General features: G+C 38.6%; 1 protein-coding gene across 1 annotated transcript in view; it reads left to right on the top strand.

The window, feature by feature from the left end:
- Positions 1 to 5,637: 5,637 nt before the first annotated feature.
- The window catches only part of LOC145986525 (aromatic-L-amino-acid decarboxylase-like), a 63,406-nt gene continuing 49,120 nt past the window's right edge, over positions 5,638 to 19,923 (top strand). The window contains exon 1 of the mRNA XM_083120636.1: positions 5,638 to 5,807. The gene's annotated coding sequence lies outside the window, so the exon portion shown is untranslated. The remainder of the gene's footprint in view (positions 5,808 to 19,923) is intronic.

Genomic DNA, 19,923 nt, shown 5'->3' on the forward strand with positions numbered 1-19,923 from the left:
GAAGGATAAAATTCAGAATGAGCTATATTTTAAGAAAAGTAATTAAAAATTAACTTTATTAAATTAAAATTATTGTATTTTTCTTCTTGATACAAGGCAAACTTATATTTGCAGCTAACACAAATATGCTTTTCAATTGATTACTCAGTACACACATATCTGTTCCATTTCTCAGAGGTCTGGTCGTTTCTGTTTTTTTGCTTCTTGCGATGGACACAAGAAACATCTTTTTAACAGGTCCTTGTCTACTCGAAGGATTACTGTCTATCTTTACTTCATATTCGCACAAAAATCTTGCCTGGGCCAGTTGGATATTTTTTGAAAGTCCAACCCCTACCCGTTTGCTAAAGATGTGGAAGCATCAAACTGTAGCTCAGTTATCTCATAAACTTAGATTGTCTTCTGTTTGGGTTAGAGTAGAGAGTAGCCTTGAAGACACTTGATTTGTATCCTGATCAATTATCTGAAGCATCTCATTACCAAAATACAGTTGCAAGCAGTCCTGTTGTCTAGCAACTACTTTCAACTGAGGTAATACAACTTTCTTCAGCTTTCATTTTATAATGTTGAAACTCTCTGTTCTAGTAAACGGGGGAAATGATTCTTATTACAGTATTATAATTATTCACCTGTACTTACGTTGTAGGTACACAGTACTGCTTGATGACTGTATGCTTTGTAGTTCACCAATCTCACAATCAATCTCCTCTGAGGAAGACACACTCTCATGATCAACTTCACTCACTGGTACAAAAGTTTTCGTTTGAACACCGATTTCCCCCAAATCAACATCATAATCGCTAACATGGCCTAATAATGGCTAGTAATAGCTGAATGAGTGTTCTAAAGACATATTGTTACTTGCTATTGGGCACAAAGAAACACAAAAACATTGTCAACAATCACATTTAGAAGCAGTGCAATATGTAATGTATGACATATTGCAACACAAGTGACTGAAAAACAAGTGCGAAATGATTACAATAGCTACTGATGCAAAGTGATTATTCTCAAAATGAGAATGCCAACTCTAACGACTGCCTTGTCCTGTTACGCAGCGCTATTTGGATTGAAAGTGCTGTTTATATCATAGGGGTCCAATGTACCCACCTTGGGTTTTAACGTCGCTCTTTTCTTCATACTATGTAATATTACCAACAAATGAAAATAAGAACATGAACATAGTAGGCACAAAGAACCGAAGAACTTGATAAATTTTTGTTACTCCTGTAATAAACAAATAAGAGAGAAAGGGTCCGATAGACCCACCTTGGGTTTTAAAGGGTTAAGATCCTACTCTGACACTTTGAAGTCTCATACTTTGACAGTGCTGAATCTTGTGGTGGTTTGTCCTTGTCAGTGGAGATCTAAAGTTGAAATTGTACCTTCTGTTGTCTTTTCTAGGGAAACTGGCACTTTCTCCAGCAATTGAAAATCATTTTGCATGGAATTGCAACTAGTGTTGCCAGATCCAAATCAACTTTAGTTTCAGTATTCTCGAGTACTCTCCTATGGTAATTTCGTAAGGAGTACGAAGTTGAAGATGCGAATAAAATCGTTCACCCTGACAGAACTTTCCGCTGTTTTCCTATCAGTAATTTCCGTCCAGTGAGAAATTACTTGAAAACCATAGACATAACTTTACATTTTCTACCTCGGTGGTAGGGGTTATTGACTCCGATCTCACTACCGAAGGTTCCGGGTTCGAGTCCTACCTGAGCGTTCCTTCGTGAGTGTACCTCAATCCAGTGGGGAACACTATATACGCAGAGGTAGTGCGCACAAACCCAGTCTAGGGGGTGGGTGGTCAGCAGATTTTAAACATTTTTATCAACACTGTGAGTGTGAGAGGCTCTGTGCAATATGAAAGGGAGGGTGGGTGTTTTGTATAGCTCCAGCTACCACTCTTTTGAAAGGAGTGTTCCTGTTCGCCATTGATTACTCATTTCATCTAATCAATATTAATCTTCCCGAAGAGGTAGAAAAACAATGCAAAATAAGATACACAGAACTGTACTTCACAGCGTTGGGAAAGTTACTTTCTAAAGGTAACAGAGTTGCAGTTAGTTACTTCCTTCAAAAAATGACGGACTTGTAGGTACTCATTTTAAAAAGTAACTCAATTACCTACTGCTACTTGAAAGGTAAGTTCTTTAACAATTACTTTCTGCTGAAATTTGCTTGCAAACAAATTACACCCGATCAATGATCATTAATCGTTTTAAAAATATATATATGAAGGCTTATAATGGCTTTATTGATCTCTCTGGTACATAATATAAGCCTTCATATATCAACATTATTACAAAGACAAAAGAAAATAATTTGGAACAAAACACTTAAGTGGAATTAGTAGTGAATTGCAATAAACAAATTTTCAAGTTAACAATTTAAGTGTCGTAAAATAATTGTAAAAGTAACTGTTAATAACCTTATTTCTATTTAAAAAAGTAACTACACAGTCATAGCTACTTACATTTAACAGTAGCTAGTTATAGTTAGAATTTGACAAATAAAAGTAACCTTTACTTCCAAACACTGGTATTTCGTTAGTTTTGAAGCAAGATTTCATTCATAAGTTCAGATATCCTTATGAATTAATTGGTGTAATTCCTCTAATCATTTTGCACTCATTGTTTAGTTGAGTGTAGAGCGAACGCAACATGAGACAACCAACAGTGTTTCCTGAAGCACAGAAAATTGTGAAAATATGCAAAGGCTTTCGAATGAATTCAAAATAAGGAAGCGAACCATCTGAAGATGCATTCGCGTGGTGGCATCTTGGGCAACATTCTTTGCTTATGTTGCAAGAGATTTAATTGGAGCAAATTACTTAGGTCGTTGTCGCACATGTGTGCTTTATATCACGTCGCATTACGCCCAGCATCATTTTGCCGACAAGCGCCTTCATTGTCGCAGTCGCGCAACAATGAATTAACTTGGAAGGATATAATTTAAGTTGATTCCGTTGAGGATATTCGATTTGTTCAAGTGGTTTCGCCATAGACTTTCCTTGGGGCGAATTCAAGGGAAGACGAGATATTTACAGAAGGGGTTTTGCTTCTGTATTATTCCTACATCCAGTGGCGTCGATTAGGGAAGGCGTGGGGGCAGTTGCCCCCTCACTTTCTGCCACTTTTGCCCCCGCACTATGCTAAACCTTATCTACCAAAGGAAAGTAAACTGTCCTTGCCCCCGCCCCCCATTTTTGGTACTTTGCCCACCTATTTTTGGAACCCAACCGCCGCCACTGCCTACATCCCAAATGTACAATGAAAAGGAAAGTAAAGTACCCAATAACCAGAGAAATTAGTCCTACGTGAAACTGAAGAACGCCAGCTCAAGTTACTATTCTTCATCTGTTGCAAGAACGAAGTTAATGTAAAACAGTTCTGAGAAATAGTTCATTTTCTATATACAAGAGCCGTTGTAGTTTACATGTGAAATTCCATGGAAATAGTTGTTACAATTGTGACTATTATTTATGGGGGAAAATAATCCCTGATAGCGAAGAAAATGTAGCTCTATTTCTGTGGATAATATAGTGGGTATTGGAGGATCCATGATTATCACCGTGAATTCGTACGATAGAGCAGGACAGCAAGTCAAATGTAATCTTAATGGCCGAAAAGAGCTCCAGGCGATATTCGAAGGTCAAGTAACTAACCAAAGCAAAAGCATGACAAAAAGAAACGAAACGGACATTCTAGACTCTTAGAGACTCCTCGAGATTCTAGCGATTTTCGCGACTACAGACTTATCCTACATGTTCAAATACAATATGTGTTATACTTCCACAAGAATCTTTGGTTACCAACGTTAAACTTCTTTAAGAAAGAGATGAGTAATGACGTCTTAGGGTGTAAGGGGTGATCTTCCATATAGTACGCCCAACTGTCAACCTCAATTCCACATAGTACAACCTGGACTACATTTTGCAGACAAACGAGACTCTGGCGACTGGCCCTATGGCCAGTATAATTCTGTGTGTTGTCTTGTTTTTTGTCCTTCCTCAGCTTTTAACGGAAGTCAGAATATTTTCAGATTTTACTTATGTAACGTTAGAGTTGTTATTTGTAAAGGTAAGGGGCTTGACCCCGTATAATGTGACGGGTGCAAAATAGCCTAAGTGCTGACGCACCCAAAATTTGAAATCAAATTCAAAAAGTAATGACGTCTTATCAAAACCAGTAGATAGTTGCAACAAATCTTATGTTTTCGGCATATAATGGCCTCCCTCCTGGAATTGTCATTGTAAAAGAAAATAATAATTGCGTAGTTATTTATCCACCACCACACCCTTTGACGACCATGAAGTTCTTGGAGAAACTCGTTTTGTAGAGTTCATGTTTGATAATTTCCAAAATATAACTATAAATCCTTTTAGAAATATATGGACTATCTGATACTAAGCAATAACTACCCAACGGGTTTCCATAATAATCCAATCAATATAGCTGGTGAGGAATGGTTGCAACCTGTATGTACCAATCTGGTAAACAAAAAAAAACTGGATTTATTTTGTAATGGTACAAAATTGATTAGTTAATGCAGACGCATTAGCCAAGTACGCAGCTGAAGAATCAAGTCACCGATCGCTTCGGATTAAATTTTCTGCAAAAGCGCTAGAGTCGCATGATAAAACAGAATTGTTGAAAAGTTGGCAGAAACAATGGACAATTACAGGGAAGACTAATGGGAAAAAATATTATTCAATTCAACCACTTACACCTAAAGAACCTTGGTATCAAGACATTAACCTTTCAAGAAACTCTTTAACAAGCCTTCTTAGATGTCGGCTAAATTACACCCTAGCCCCTAAATACTTGTACAATGTAGTCTTAATGTAACTACACGTGATTATTTCTTAATAGATCTAAAAGAAGCAGGATATAATGGCGCATACGCCTTGTCAACACTTTTGAGGAACCCAACTAAGAAAATAATATATGTACTTACCAACTATGTTGTGAGAGAAAATATTGTATTATAAAACTATGAAATTGTAAAATTATGAAATGTAAAACAAATGTAACTGGTGCATAGCTGAAAAGCTACAACCAAATATATATATATATATATATATAGGAATAGTTTGTGGTATTATGAAACGGTGTGCAATTGAAAGTACGGGAATATTTGGGAAAGTGATTCTAGTAGTTGTCTAACCGCATCTGTGAGGGCTCATATCAGTCCATTGAGAGATTTATTGTGCTCCTAAAATTGAGATGCTTCTATTTCTATTTTCAATTTATTGGGTTAATCGCGACGATAAGGATGAACAATTAACAGGAGAGACAGATGATGGGACAAACACAATGCTTGGCCAGGATTCGAACCTAGGACCTTCAGCTTTCCAGCGCGTTACACTGACCATTTCGCCATGAGGCCGGCAGCTATTTTGATACCAGCTGAATAAATCCGAAAAGAAGCACAGAAACTATGAAAACTGGCAAGATTTGATGAACGAATCGAATCGTTTCTCTCTCCCCGCCAGTTCGCTGGGATGTCTTAAAGCAACACGGAAGATGAGCTTGGAATGGAGCATAAACGCTTGTCGACTTCCTCCTTCTGCTTAATCTTCCTCCGGCGACCTTGAAGATGATGCTCAGTTTTTCGTAGCGATTCCCGACAGATCGCGCTTGAATGGAAGATGAACATCTCCGACAGTTGCCAAGCGCTCTCGGAGTGGGAAAAAACAAAGTGCGGTGTTAACACCAGATTTACTTTGGAGCCTCATCAACACTCGCAAGAGCGTCCGACATTGGCACATCTGCCTGTCAACGTAATTCCACACTGCTATAAAGGTAAGTCAGTGCATGCACACCGTTCTAGTGTAGCGAATGCTGTGTACTAATCGTGTGCTTTCTGTTGGGCGTTGTCCGTTGTCTGCTATTGAGCATCCCTGCACTGGCTTACGTTAATGGTTCAGGGATCGAGTCCCAGTTGGGACAAACATTGGTACTTTACGGTGCACATTAAGCTTAAGATGATGTGTGACAATTTCGCACCAGGCATGCATTTATTTAAATATCGTCGGGATTGGCACTGCTACTAAAAAAATCCACGCATAATTTAAGAGTATGAATTTCTCCATGTTGCAAGTGGAAGCTGTTTTTAAAGTTGATCATTAAGCTAGATACCGTGTCTGAAAAATATGATAAATAAGTATTTACAGAATTCCATGTATTCCTTATGGAGAAACTACTTTAAATTCAAGTTGCGGCTAAACAAATGGGAGATTCTACTTTTTCTAGCACAAATGTCATCTTCAATAGATCCTCTACCCGATCATGTGTTTTTTCCCCGCCATCAGAAGTTTGATATTCTCAAGAAAACGAACAAAATAATTCCTCCATAAGCTAGTGCATTTCTCCTTGCCTATTACGGCCATTCTGGCAGTGTTGCCAAACCTGATGCGCACGAAAGAGCTAAATGTCACCTTAAATTGAGCTAAAGTTGACTTTCAAGGAGCTAGATTTAGGAAGGCTGGATAAAGTACCTCCCATGGTACTTTTAGTTGTCAAGGGGGTGGGGGGCGCTGTTATGGACAAACTCGAATTGTTCACAAAACCTGGCCAGAGATGATCGTTGATAAGGGTTTACTAATCTCCCAGCACGAATTGCGCACAGGGCGGCACATGATAGGAGCAGGCCCAGGTGCGCTGGCAAGTGGATGTCAATCACGAATTGCGCACAGAACGGTGAAATGAAAGTGTTCGAGATAGATTCAAGCCAATAACGTTCGACCTAATGTGAAATTTGTTAAATTGTGAAGCCATTTCTTTCATTTGCAGCTGTGACATTAATTTGAACTCGTGGGAATAAAGTGACTTGCATACTGTGAAATAAAGTGTAGCAATATAGAAATTCAAAAAAATTGGAGTGAGAGAGGAAACGCACTTCTCGTTTACTTAAAACATAAGTTTCAGGAAGATATTGAAATCTAAGGGTGAAGAACGCTGGAGGTGTACCAGTAAATCATGTTGGGCCATCATTTACACACTCTGCGATGGAACTACATTCTCGTGGATGGAAAAAGGAACACAATGATGATGCCCTCCGAGTCCAGGATTTAAGGGGAAAATCCCTGAGAAACGGCATCAAGAGAAAAGGAGATGAGATTGAATAATAATATTAATATATAATATTGATCGTTTGAGTTTTGTGAAATGCGTATCGTACAAGGTCTTGTTAACTAGAAGTGAGCGGTTTAATCATAATAAATTTGTTAATGTCTATATTAAAATGTAATTGTTAAGTACATGTGACTCGTTTGGCTTTGGATGTAATTTGTATATGATTACTGATTTGCCAAAATTCTTATTGTTATTCTTAGTTTCATTAATTGTTACATGCTTTGAATGTGTTCCATTTCTGTCCATTTGTTCTATTTCTGTATGTATTTCCAGCAAACTTCCGTTTTGTGCGCAGTTCGTGTCTGTGGAAGGGGGCGATCTTAGGTCCAGTGCGCAATTCGGGTTCGGTGAGACACCTGCACCACGGGTGCACAATTCGTACGAGCCCGCTGTTATTACCGGTAACTTTAAAGTGATGACCCACAGCAGGGTTCCGAAAGGGCGTATGCTGGGTCGCGAAGTCGGGCTCGAAAATGTATTTACTGTCCTAAAAACTTATTACATTTAAATTCCTAACATAAATTGTTTTAACAATTTAAATTCAACCCGTGTTGTACGTAGTCTAAACTCCACATTTCCGTTACTAGCGCTCTACCATTGCTTTTTACCGGCATCTCCTGTTGTTTAACTCAAGGGAATCGGATATCTGTCGTTTTCGTTTGGGTGGCAGCAATGAGTTCTTAATTATCTGTTTGTCACATGCAAGTCGACTTAAGGTGTCGCTTGATATTTCCGACAGCCTGTGTGTGCGTGTTTATGCGGTTGCCGAGAGGTGTCAACTGTCATCATTAACATCATCAGTTAGATGTTACACTAGAGTAAATTAGTATTTTAAATTACATTTTACTTTTCTAGAATGAAGAATGTGTAATTTGTTTAAGTAAGCGTACAAGAGGGCTTCTGAAAGTACTCGATGTTAGCAGAAATCTGATTATAAACTGGGTGCACACCCCTACAAGTAATTCTACCGGCGCCAAAGCTTATGGGTTTCATGAAGTGTAATATCCTTCAAGGTGGGTCCCGGTGAGAACCACTGCTGTAGAGTTAGGCAACACACATTAACGCCTTACATGGAAGCGAGTATTTCAGGATCCAGCTGTCCCATTTTTAATGCTGGTGACTGTATATGAAAAGTAAACAAACTGTTATGTTTTGTTTGTTTGTTTCTTCAATGTATCCAGTTCTCTACAAATTAGTCACGTTTGGAAATATCTAATTTTATCCTTGGATTGATAGACATAGGAAAATAAGGTCATTTAACTCAGATAGACTAATCGGGAATAGGCCTGCAGTTTCAAGTGAAAGCTGAACCATTGAGTAATATGGTACTGCCAGGAAGGGAATCCGCAACCCCTTGATTTCAAGGCGACCGCATTGAACAATCGGGAACCCTATTAAGAATCAGAGATTTGACAGTTGGATCAGCAGTACGCAATTCATTACTTCAAATCTATGATAACGAAGATATATATATATTTTCTCCAATAAAGAGTAAGATGTTTGGAGAAAGACAAAGCTCAACAATAATTCATTGCTCCATATTAACCTGGTTATAAACCAAATGATGAATAACCGATAAATAGGTTACAACTAGTAGCAATATTATCCCCAAACTCTATCCGGACTAGTATCAAGGTACTACAGTATGAGCATTTGTGCAAAGGTACATAAATCTTAATCTTAAACCTCAGCTAGAATATCTACAGGGTAAGGTTCTTTGTAGAAAACGAAACCAGACAGGATGCCTTCCAATGAATACGTTTAAACGTATATATTATTTGAGCACAGAATACATGGAATAAGAATATTTACATGATAAGCTACATTCTTCTGTAATTTTCATTCACAGTTAATTTTCATCTCAATATGTTTTTTGTTATTATTTCTCTTCTCGATTTGAATATTCTACTATATGGACTTCCTTCTTAATGGACGATCTGGACCCGGACTTCCTTCTCAATGGTTTTTCAGGATCTGGACTTCCTTCATAGTGGACGGTCTGGATCTGGACTTCCTCCTTTGTCTTCTTTGGGAACTTCCCTCTGGATTTCCTTTTGTGCTTTATGGTAATCTCGAGAACGGGGATCCTTCGTTCCGCTTACTTCAACTCTTCATACACAGATTTACATCCTTCGCTGAATTCTATTCTATCAAGCTGATACCGCTTCTCTTTTACTCCAATCGCTCCAAGTTCTAGGGGATCACGTGTGCGAAGTGGTGGATTGATGTCCTCACCGCCTATTTCAGCTCTTCGCCGATTTAAGAATTCCTTTATTCTTTTTTCTGCTCTCTTTCCTCGAACTTTGGGCATATCTCTAATGTCCTCCCTTGTGGTTGCGATTGGAACGCGCGAACACTAAATATGTCCAACCTGGAGTCATCCAAGTAAGTGCCACGGCTGAAACGCGCAACCGAATGCACCGGCACTGGGGTAAACAAAATTTCCACTATTGGAAAAGTAAATCAAATCAAACAAATTCAAGATCTGTTCAAAAACACAAATTTGTACCGGCGCTTTGACTTCTTTAGTTTTCTGATCAATTTACATATGATCACTAGTTTGATTTATCAAGTAAATAGATTAATTTATTTATTTTATATTTATTCTTTGTCTTTTTATAATATATTCTATTGTTCTTCATCTTTCCAATTTGCTTTGTTCTTATTTATAAGGTGGTGGCCGCGGTGGCTCAGTCGGTAACGCGTCTGACTACCATGCTAAAGGTCCCGGGTTCGATCCCCGGCCGGTTCAAATCCGGGAACTTTTCTAACGGTGGAAGCGGCCCCGGCGCCTACCCAGCGTCGAATAACATGGGTACCTGGGGGAAACCCTGGGGGGTAAAGGCGGTCAGGGGCGTGATGCTGATCACATCACCCCCACTCACGACCGGATCAAGAAAGTGTGGGGCGTTACCCCCACACCCCCTATACGCCTTCATGGCGTGGTGCTATGCACAGGGGAACACTTTACTTTACTTTACTTTTTATTTATAAGGTTATTCACATATATTATGCTAATTCTTAATCTTGCACGCCTGGTGCTGCCATCTCTACTCCTCTTTAGCAAACTATTTACATTAATTGGTCCTATTGGGTACGTAACAATATAGGCTATGCAGTGTTCTATTGGTTCTCATAACTTTGTGCTCGCGAGATGGCAATAACGTGATCTCCGCAATTAATTAGAAAGATCCTCTCATGGTAGCAACCCAATGCGGTGCGGAGCTTTCGAGAGCTGGTATCACTCTCTGCTGGTCGTATTAGCCATCAACAGGTCTCCACAAGTTTATCTCTTATTTAATCTTGGCTAAGAAATGTGGAACACCAATGACGAGATTATGGTTCGACCTGTCAACACGCTAGGCCAACAAGGAGAGTGGTTCTAATTACCATCTTCATCGTCGCAAGTAATCTAAATGGACAAGAAAACGACGTCAAATAAGAAAAATTGAAGTCTGTTCACGGATTTCTACCGCAAGCTGTTTCACAGACGAGAATTCGCATATAAGTAGTTTTCATGATACCGGGATTCCAGAAGGGTCAAAACTGAATTAAGTATAAAATTTAGACGAGAACTCTGAAACACACCTACCTAACTCCCTCCCTCTCACTCTGTCTCTCTCTCTCTCTCTTTCAGCTTCTTTCTTTCTCTGCCCCACGTTTTGACATTTTCTCTTTATTTCTCCATTTGTCTATCTTCTTCTTCTTTATCTTCCCTTCTGGTTCTTCTTATCTCTTCCCCTGTAACTTTTCTCTCTTAGCTTCTGTCTCTTTTCCTTTATCCTTCTTTCTTTCCCTCTTTTTCTTTTCCATTTTATCTATTTCTGTGTTCTCACGATCGGGAAGGGTAAAAAATGTAGCAAAGAGAAGAAGTATAAATTAAGACGAAGACCCCCAACTCACACACACCTACAAAACTCTTCTCTTTGTCCTTATCTATCATTTTCTCTTCTTTTGATTCTTTCTCTCTCTCTCTCTCTCTCTCTCTCTCTCTCTCTTCCTTTCTGACTCCTTTTTGTCTATTTGCCCTTGTGTCTTATTATTTTTATAGGGCTACATTCTCCTCTCTCTCAACCCTCTGCGCTCAAGTGTGTGTTTCTTGATAAATAATTTTGAAATTATGTCATGAAACCTAGTTAGGTGGACAGGAAAGTGGTTAAGACCCTCGCCCTCACCCACTCGACTTCTCTGGCAGTCACCTTCCACCATGAAACTAACCAACTCTTTGGCATTCCTAACACGAAAGTTTATTGCCGAGGCAACGTGTGTGTTCCATTTGTGCATATCGTGGACAAAAGCAATTCACGCTTGGCCTTCATTACCAAGTTCCTTGAAGTTGCTACACTTTCTTATTGCCTAGCTAGTCTATCAGCTACGATTGAACGTTACTGATGATTGGATGACAGGTACGCCTATAAGCTAGCAGAAACAGTGGCTAGAATCAAGGATAGTCATTTATGGCTTGTGGGGTAAAGTCAAGACACAGACCCTTAAAAAGGGTTATTTATTATAGATAAAACCAACCTATAAGAACTTAGCACTCGTGACACATTCGTGATATACTTTTAGTACACACGTCCTTACAACCTTTGTACACGTGACCTTAATCAAATTCCATGTTGATTGATTGACTTGTTTTATTTGACTTTGCTTTTCTGAGATTTTGGCTAATCGCGACGGTGAGGATGAATGGTGATAAGATTAGATGGATGAAGGGGCATTCACAAACATATAGGGACGACACAAGTCCTACAGAACATTATCCAGGTTGCAGGTCTATGTGGAATAGAGACTGACATCGAGTGTCCTCAAAAGGGTCAGACCTTACACCCATAAATACCAGTGGCGTAGCATGAGCATTTCGGATGGGAACGCCAAGTTAGAAGGAAGGCTAGGCCTTTTTTTTTTTTTGGCTTAAGAGTTTACTTATGGAATTAGCCGACATATGTATTGTCTATTTAAAATCACAATCTCATTGTGTTTATTACATTAAGTCAGCCGGGTTCCGATAAAACATGATGCATGCTTGTTTTATCTAGAAAATAAGATGCCTTAGTGTGCAATAAATGCTTGGAACACTGGTGTTTTATACCATTTTTAATTAGATTGTTCAAGTCAGAAACACCGTACACCATTCGGAGTATTTTGCACGGCCACACCCCCTTCCGACGCGCATGGATACAACTTTTGATTGATTTGATTTATTTTACTTCGCTTTCTACCACTTTTGGCTAATCGCAAATATGAATATGAGTGATGATATTGATGAAGTTGATGAAGAGACACTCACAAAGAACAAACATGCCTAGGCCGGGATTCGAACCGGAAACCTCTGGCGTCTTAGCGTGCTGTGCAAAACACTCTGACATTAAGGTGGGTGGATGATCCAACAATCGTACACTCTACTGACGTAACAGTGCCTATTAGTAGTAATTCAGAGTTTCAGACCACTGTTTATTGTATCTTGAGAATGCTGATAAACATTTTAAAATAATTTTGTCAAGAGTTCATACGATGTTAAGAGTTTTGAAGCGAATGCTAAACATTTCCACTGGCACAATATTAGGCAGTTAGATACTAACGAAAAAATATTTTTTTAAAATAAATAGTTTTGTGGGTTAGGTGGTAGAGCAGCCACAGGCTGAACTTCTACCACGAGGACTTAATCAACTTGTTTGACAAAAACTTTTTTCTTCTTTTAGTTTTTAATGCACTTCACTGTTCTTGCGATAAATTAATTACACGATGCAGTGGTCATTAAAGATACGCCAGTCAATATTGCGTATTGTAGCATCACACAGCACGAGCAGAGGCACGAGCGGTAGGAATTCTACTTCTGTCGTCTGCATCGGAAGTACAGCGCCTTGAATCGGAAGGCAGGAAAGGTCACATGGCCCCTAGAACCAATCAGGTGCTCCGTTCCGTACGCCCGCGTATGGCGAGAGCATTTCGCCCGTGCTGTAGAGATCCAAGCCACAAGCTTTCCCTCCTTCTCTCTGCCTACAGGGCGGCATGGTCCTGTACGCCAAACCTAGCCGGCGTCCGGCAAGCAAAGACATTAGAGAAATGCTACAAGGAGAGCTGTTAGTGGAGCGTTGTAGACGGATCGCGAAAAATAGCTTTTATAATGCTATTATGCTCAAACATGTATATAATTAGTCACGTTTTACTTTATATTTACAGCATTTACGCATTTTTAAAATTTTAAATCAGGGAACGCCGGGCGTATGGGCGTATTAGGACGCTACGCCACTGATAAATACACAGAACACATGGCATGGATTCAGACGGCGGAGCCTCATTAACAGGGAACGGATTTATATGTAAATACATATTTGTGTATGAAGCTGAAATCAGTTATATTTTGTATTATCTTCACGCACGAAAGTCCAGTCTTTACTTTCCATATTTTTACATATATTAGGTTTTGGCTCGTATTTTACATATCATATTATACATGTCCCCGTGTGACCGAAAGAGTTGGCTGAATTTCTTGCAAATAACTGACCAATATAAACCCATCTTAAGAGACAACAGAAGGAAATTCAGTTCGAACACATACAACAAAATTTTGTTATTCATTGTTTTAAAAACAGAAAATGAAAACACATTTTGTGTTGTTTTACAATTAATGTCAATGTATTTTATACTGTTTATATTTTTTACTGTATTTTATACAGCACATGTAGTGTCTTATCTTATTAAAAAAGTATTTTTTTACAATTTTAAGTCCATATTTAACTCCATATGCGTGGAAGATAGATTGTCATTTGGGTGTTTTTCGAAAGTCATCACTGACATCCCCCAAACTCCATGTGTACTACATTTTGACAAACTTTACATTTTTAGAACAGTGTGCCTTTCTTTTTCCTTATACCGATCCGCTAATCTTAAACATTACACCATTTAACGAGGTCATTGTTTATCAATCTGAAAAGAACTGTTCACACTTTCACATTTCTTAGGATCTTAAACCGTGATTTTCTTTATCAACCGGAAACGAACACTGTAGAGCTTCCTGCTATTCTCTTCCTTCCGACGGCGGCGTTCCTGAGCACGTGAATTCGACCTTCGATACTCAGATTGTTATGAAAACTCTAACAAGTTGCCAGACAATATTCTCATTACAAGAAACAGCGCTGTCAAATTATAATGTCTCGCAAAATACTCGTTAAGCAATTATGAAAAGTTATTCTGTCGTGGAAGCTTCAGAAGAATTCCGACTCTCTAATTGGCCAGCTTTTTGATCACTTCAACCAACCTGATATTTTCTTCAAAGAATATCACAGAAACTAATTCTTCTATTAGTTTCCTTCTCATGGAGTCACGGCATAACGAACAAAATATTTTTTTCACCTTATTTTTATTAGTATTTTCTGTTCTCTTTCTCGGCTAATGGTAATGATGAGGACGAATAATAAACACAAAGAACTACCAATTCAGTGTTGATACCCGTTCCATGTTATTTATGTTTAACATGGCTGAAGTAAAGCTTCAGGTATAACTCCGAAAACGTGTCAATGTCAATTTATTAAGATTATAAAAAGAAGAAGAGTTGAATATCAAACTGCAACAAAAAGATAGCCCATGATATCTACAAGCATGGTTGCCACTCTAACAACAGTTTATTAGCTTCAAGATTTTCTCTTCTTGTTCTATCGTTATCACCTACATATTTTCTTCTATCTCTAACAATTTATGAACTGTTATACAACCTGAGAATTAGTCGTAAGTAAAAGTAAAATACAATCTCTGCAATTCTGACCATGTTAATCAGAACTAATGAAATTTCAAGAAAAGTTACACACATCGAATTCATCACTCGCCTGAACTTCACTTTCCAAATAGAGAAGGGCCTTGCTCTATTTGGAAGTGGTAACGCTGTTGACTTTTAATAAAAGGAGTTCCGAGTTTGACCTCCCAGTGAACGCATATTGCACAGTGATATCGATCTCACTTTAAACTGTGCGTCCAGTCGCGATTATCCTATCAGAGCACTGTGACCTTGCGGTATAAATAAGCAATGCGATGCAATCAAGTTTTAACAAAGAGAGGAGTCGTTGCCCCACTCCCCTGGTCCTCCTCCAGTCGGCACTCATGGTTCAGGAGACTATAGGCGGATCAGAAGATCCAAAACTTTCAGACGGACTAGCAAATGGACAGCATTTTTGTAATTATTCGGTTCGAGATTGACTGGTTATGTTCTCCAATACTCCAAAGTTGTACATTTCGTTCAATGGTGATGTTAGGTTCAAGCATTGAACGGAAAAGTGAACAAGAAGCAGATTTTGCCTGTACCATCCTGCAGAATCTAGGAATTGTGCAGAGAATACAAGTCTGACGTCTGGAAAAATCGAAATAGGAACGAAATCTAACTCTTCAAGCCTAGCAGACCACTGCAGTGTTAAGTTTGAAAATCATATCGATTATTTCGAGACGAGATGATAGAAAGTAGATCGAGACATTCCTGTTGACGCCGAGGCAAGAACCAAACTGAGTCGTGATTATGTTTATTTATGGGAAAGAAATTTGGAACACGTTGGTAACTCGAGATAAAGGTCGGAATGGTAAGAGGCAGGCGTTTACAAGTCGAGAGGAAATAGCGATAGGAACAGGCTTTCTTATTGACGAGACCGACAGTGTTGTCTGGTTCGAGATCTTACAAGATGAGGCTATGGCTTGGGAAACTGAGTTTGGGACAGAACAACGTGTAGTGGTTGGGTACCCTGTAGGTATTGATATGCCAAGGTACAAGCGTGCACTAGGTCAATCGAACGAGAACCTTCAGTGCGTGAAACGCATATGCTACCACGGCCCCATCGGGACATTTAGAAATCCGACACTATCTGCGCCTCCTGAGACACACTTGGAAGCCTTCGAAATTTTGGAGCGCTTTTTCTCGGAAATGGCTGGCTAGTGCGAGCTAGTGCCTTGGCATATCAATACCTATAGGGTACGCAACCACTACACGAAGTCCCGTCCCAAATTCAATTTCCCAAGCCATGTTAGTCAAATATAAGTTGTTAGTCAAATATAATGCAAGACACAACATGAGAAGCCATGTGATTGTTTCATTACTTATATTTGGTTCAAATTAGTTTATCACTGCTGTGGTTGCGTGAAAAGAAAATACTCGTCATTGGTTGCGCGGATCCCTATTGTGATCCATCAGATATTATTGATTTCATCCATTATTTGTCAAAATTGATCTGATATCATAGCCAGTGTCCTTTTCAAGGTATTCTGGTTCACTTAACAAGTTATTTCACTCAACACATTACAGGATGGAGGAAAATCCATATCTAGTGAATTATATTCGAATGTGATGGGAAAAAATACATATCTTAGAATTTTACTTTCATTATTCTCATTCCACACAAGATCCAACAAGTTTTTGGTGGTCTGGACACACCCTCTTCATACATTTATAACAGATTTTAGGTACACGTACTTATATGTAAATACTACATGTCCGAAAACGCTCCTGTCAATAGTAGCGCAGATCACTATTGTGCTCCATTGAAATGTGAGCTGTATAACAAGTCAAGAATGGGTCTTTTTCAAACAAATGCTGAACGAACAGAGTTCCTGGACTGTTCCAGGAAGATACACTGGGGGCAAAGGTCAACAGTGTTACCAAAAGGCAGTAGCATGTGAACATATACGAGTGGATCACCATTGTGATCCGCGCGACCACTGCAGTGTTAAGTTTGAAAATCATATCGATTATTTCGAGACGAGATGATAGAAAGTAGGTTCCTAAAATAGGCTCTAAAAATCCTAAAATAGGTCCTAAAAATCCTAAAATAGGTTATAAAAATCTTAAGCTAGGTTCGAAAAATCCTGGAGTAGGTTCAGAAAAACTTAAAATGGTTCAAAATTCCTGAAAAATACTGATTAGGTATAGTCACCGGCAATGAATATGGGACACCTATATCCTAAAATATGCACTATCTTGCATAACGTTATGAGTGATACCTAACCTTACGACGATAGCAGAACTTACCAGTGGAAATTTGCTATTAAAATCCACTCTTCGTCTTATAGTTAGGCAACAATCTTTTTTTCATATTATCCACAGTCAAACTCCGCAATTTTGTCTGGGAAGATCATCTTATATGCTGAAAATAATATTTCAACAAAAACATAGTCAGTGGTGCAAACTTTGTAATGACGCGATCATTACTGGATCCTTTTTTATGTTATAAATTGTGTATGGCTATGTATTCCTGTACTTTTGGGTTCTTGACCGTTGGGGAGCGGTAAGTTTCCAGTAACGGTTTAGGTCATTAGCGGGCCTATAAATAGGAAGGGCAGGGGAGCAGTCGGCCTCAGATGTTTGGAGGAGTACAGCAATGTAAGAGGTATCTTTTTCTCTAAGGGGAGCGGCTGGGCGAGCTTTCTTTCATTACTATGTGAACCCAGTGTTGCCACAATCTGTAAGCACAATTTCCCTTTGGAAGGGGTAAAATTTCCCTTTTTCGATGATTTTTTCCCTTCATCTAAAGAATTAATAATAATAATAATAAATATTATCGTTGACCCATGTTCGTATGTATGTATAAAATGTTAAACAATTTAACTTTTAAATGCTACGACGCCAGTGGTCTCGGGTTCGGCTGTTTGTGAGTGTCCATTCATATATCACTCATCACTCATCCCCATCTTTCCAATTAGCCAAAAGTGGCAGAAAAGTGAAGTAAAATAAGCAATAAAAATCAATTAATCAATAACTTTAAAGATTTTTTTTGGAAGATTTAGATTTTATTGCTAACCAAGCCATTTTTTTCGCTTTGAGAGGAAAACTAAAACTACTTTAAAGATGGAAACTGAAGATTTCTTAAGTAAAAAGAAAAAAAGGAAACAGAGATTGCATTTAGGGAGGACAATACCCCTTGTCTTCATCACACCATCAGAAGAAAATTAAAAATATTCTAGTAAGGCGCAGATGAAACGTCACTTCCTTTAGATATGAAGAGTTTGTGTGGATAATCACATTTTTGCCTCCCCATCAAAATTTTTAAATTCGGCGCATGTGTATACACGTTTTATTTTTAAAGAAATTATAGTACATACCTGAGTATATGTTCCATTCTGGTAAATTTCACATATTAGGTGAAAACTTCTAAAACACAGCAAGTTTTTTTTAATAAAATTTGATCCATTGAGCCTGAGAGGTATTGTTGGTCACTTCTTGCCACTCCGCACGGAAATATTTAACTTGTTTCCGCGGTGTTTTTTCATCTTCCAATAATTCTCCACGACGTCTTATAATATATTCTGGAGCTGCAGATCGTTTCATTTGCTCTCCTTGTTCTTCCATCGTCCAAGACGGACACAACCTTCCACCAAACAATCGCACTCGCACACGAATAACCCAGTGTCCAATGAAGACTGAAGTAAAGATAGTTTGCGACCAAGAGCACTTTATGTTTTGCACGTGCAGTGTTGAGGCAAAATTCAGAGAATCGCGGAAAGCTTTACATAAACAATACCCTCAGACTTCCACTCACAAAGCCGGGACATAAGGGTGAATGGTCAGTAGCCTCCGGCCCCAAACGGTAGCCAGATGTGGACCAACCCAAATTCCACCCTTCCTCTCAGAACAAAGTATACGAAAATTGTTTCTTAAAAAAGTTCTCATTTTCAAAACTGGAATCTCTTATAATGTTTAATATAATTAATGTTGAGTCTGTCTTAAAATTTCCCTGAAAATTCGCTATTTTTAATCGAATTTCCCTTTTCCCTTTTCACTTAAAATTAGCCCCAAATTTCCCTTCAAAAAGGGAAATTTCCCTTCATGTGGCAACACTGTGTGAACCGACGGCGGGGATGTTAACCTTCTTTCTTTTAATACACACACTTGCTCTCTTCACATTATTCCAATAGTTCATTTCATGTGGGAAACACACATACCATCAGCCACCTTTTTTGGTACTGAGGGTTATATTTTTTTTTACTCGTGGAGCCAGTGGCTGCGCGAGTCTACGCACTCTCTTCGGGAAGGGGGGACAGGGTACACCGGAATGTAATTTTGTGAATAACGGCCAAGAATTAACTTACGTAAATATATTATGAATAAACCTATTTATATCTAAAAGGAAATGGGCGTTAAGCTATAATTTGAAGAAGTACGTGTCTATTGCCTAAACTAGCATCCACAGAACTTCAGGTACTGCAAGTTTTGAACCTCGGGACAAGGATTCAAAAATGTATGGTAATGTATATCGTGTATGTTGCTGAGAATCAGCTTAAAAGCACAAAATATACCACTTTGGATTGTACGGGTAACAGTGGCACCAGACGTTTTGCTTTGGTTAGAGCTTTGAAAAACAACCATGGACTTGGAGGAAGGGAAATCGACAGAGAGTAAGTTTCAAACACGTTCGTTATTGAATTTTTTCGTGACCAAACAAAGCAAATGCCTCTGTGTGACATAAAAAAACCTGTAAAACCTTTAAAAATATATAACAACCTATAAAAAGGCTTGATTTAGGCGCATATACCAAAAATAGGTTCCAACAAGCAATTTTTTTAGGCACTATAAAACTTCATCAGTTGTGTTATAAGTTATTATTTCTTAAATACCTGTAAAGGAACAAAATAGGTTAAAAACCTAAAATCCGAGGTCTGCTGATAATACAAAGATTGAAAAGAGAGAATCAAACGAATGAAAATTGTGAAGACACCGTGCGCCACTTTACGATGCTGCGAAATTAGAAGTTCCGGGTTCGAAATATTTTGACTTTAGACGCATTCATCAGCTAGCAGCACTGTGACCTTG

This window comes from Lepisma saccharinum, chromosome 4 (genome assembly GCF_977018435.1).
Source record: "Lepisma saccharinum chromosome 4, izLepSacc3.1, whole genome shotgun sequence".
Classification (NCBI taxonomy): domain Eukaryota; kingdom Metazoa; phylum Arthropoda; class Insecta; order Zygentoma; family Lepismatidae; genus Lepisma; species Lepisma saccharinum.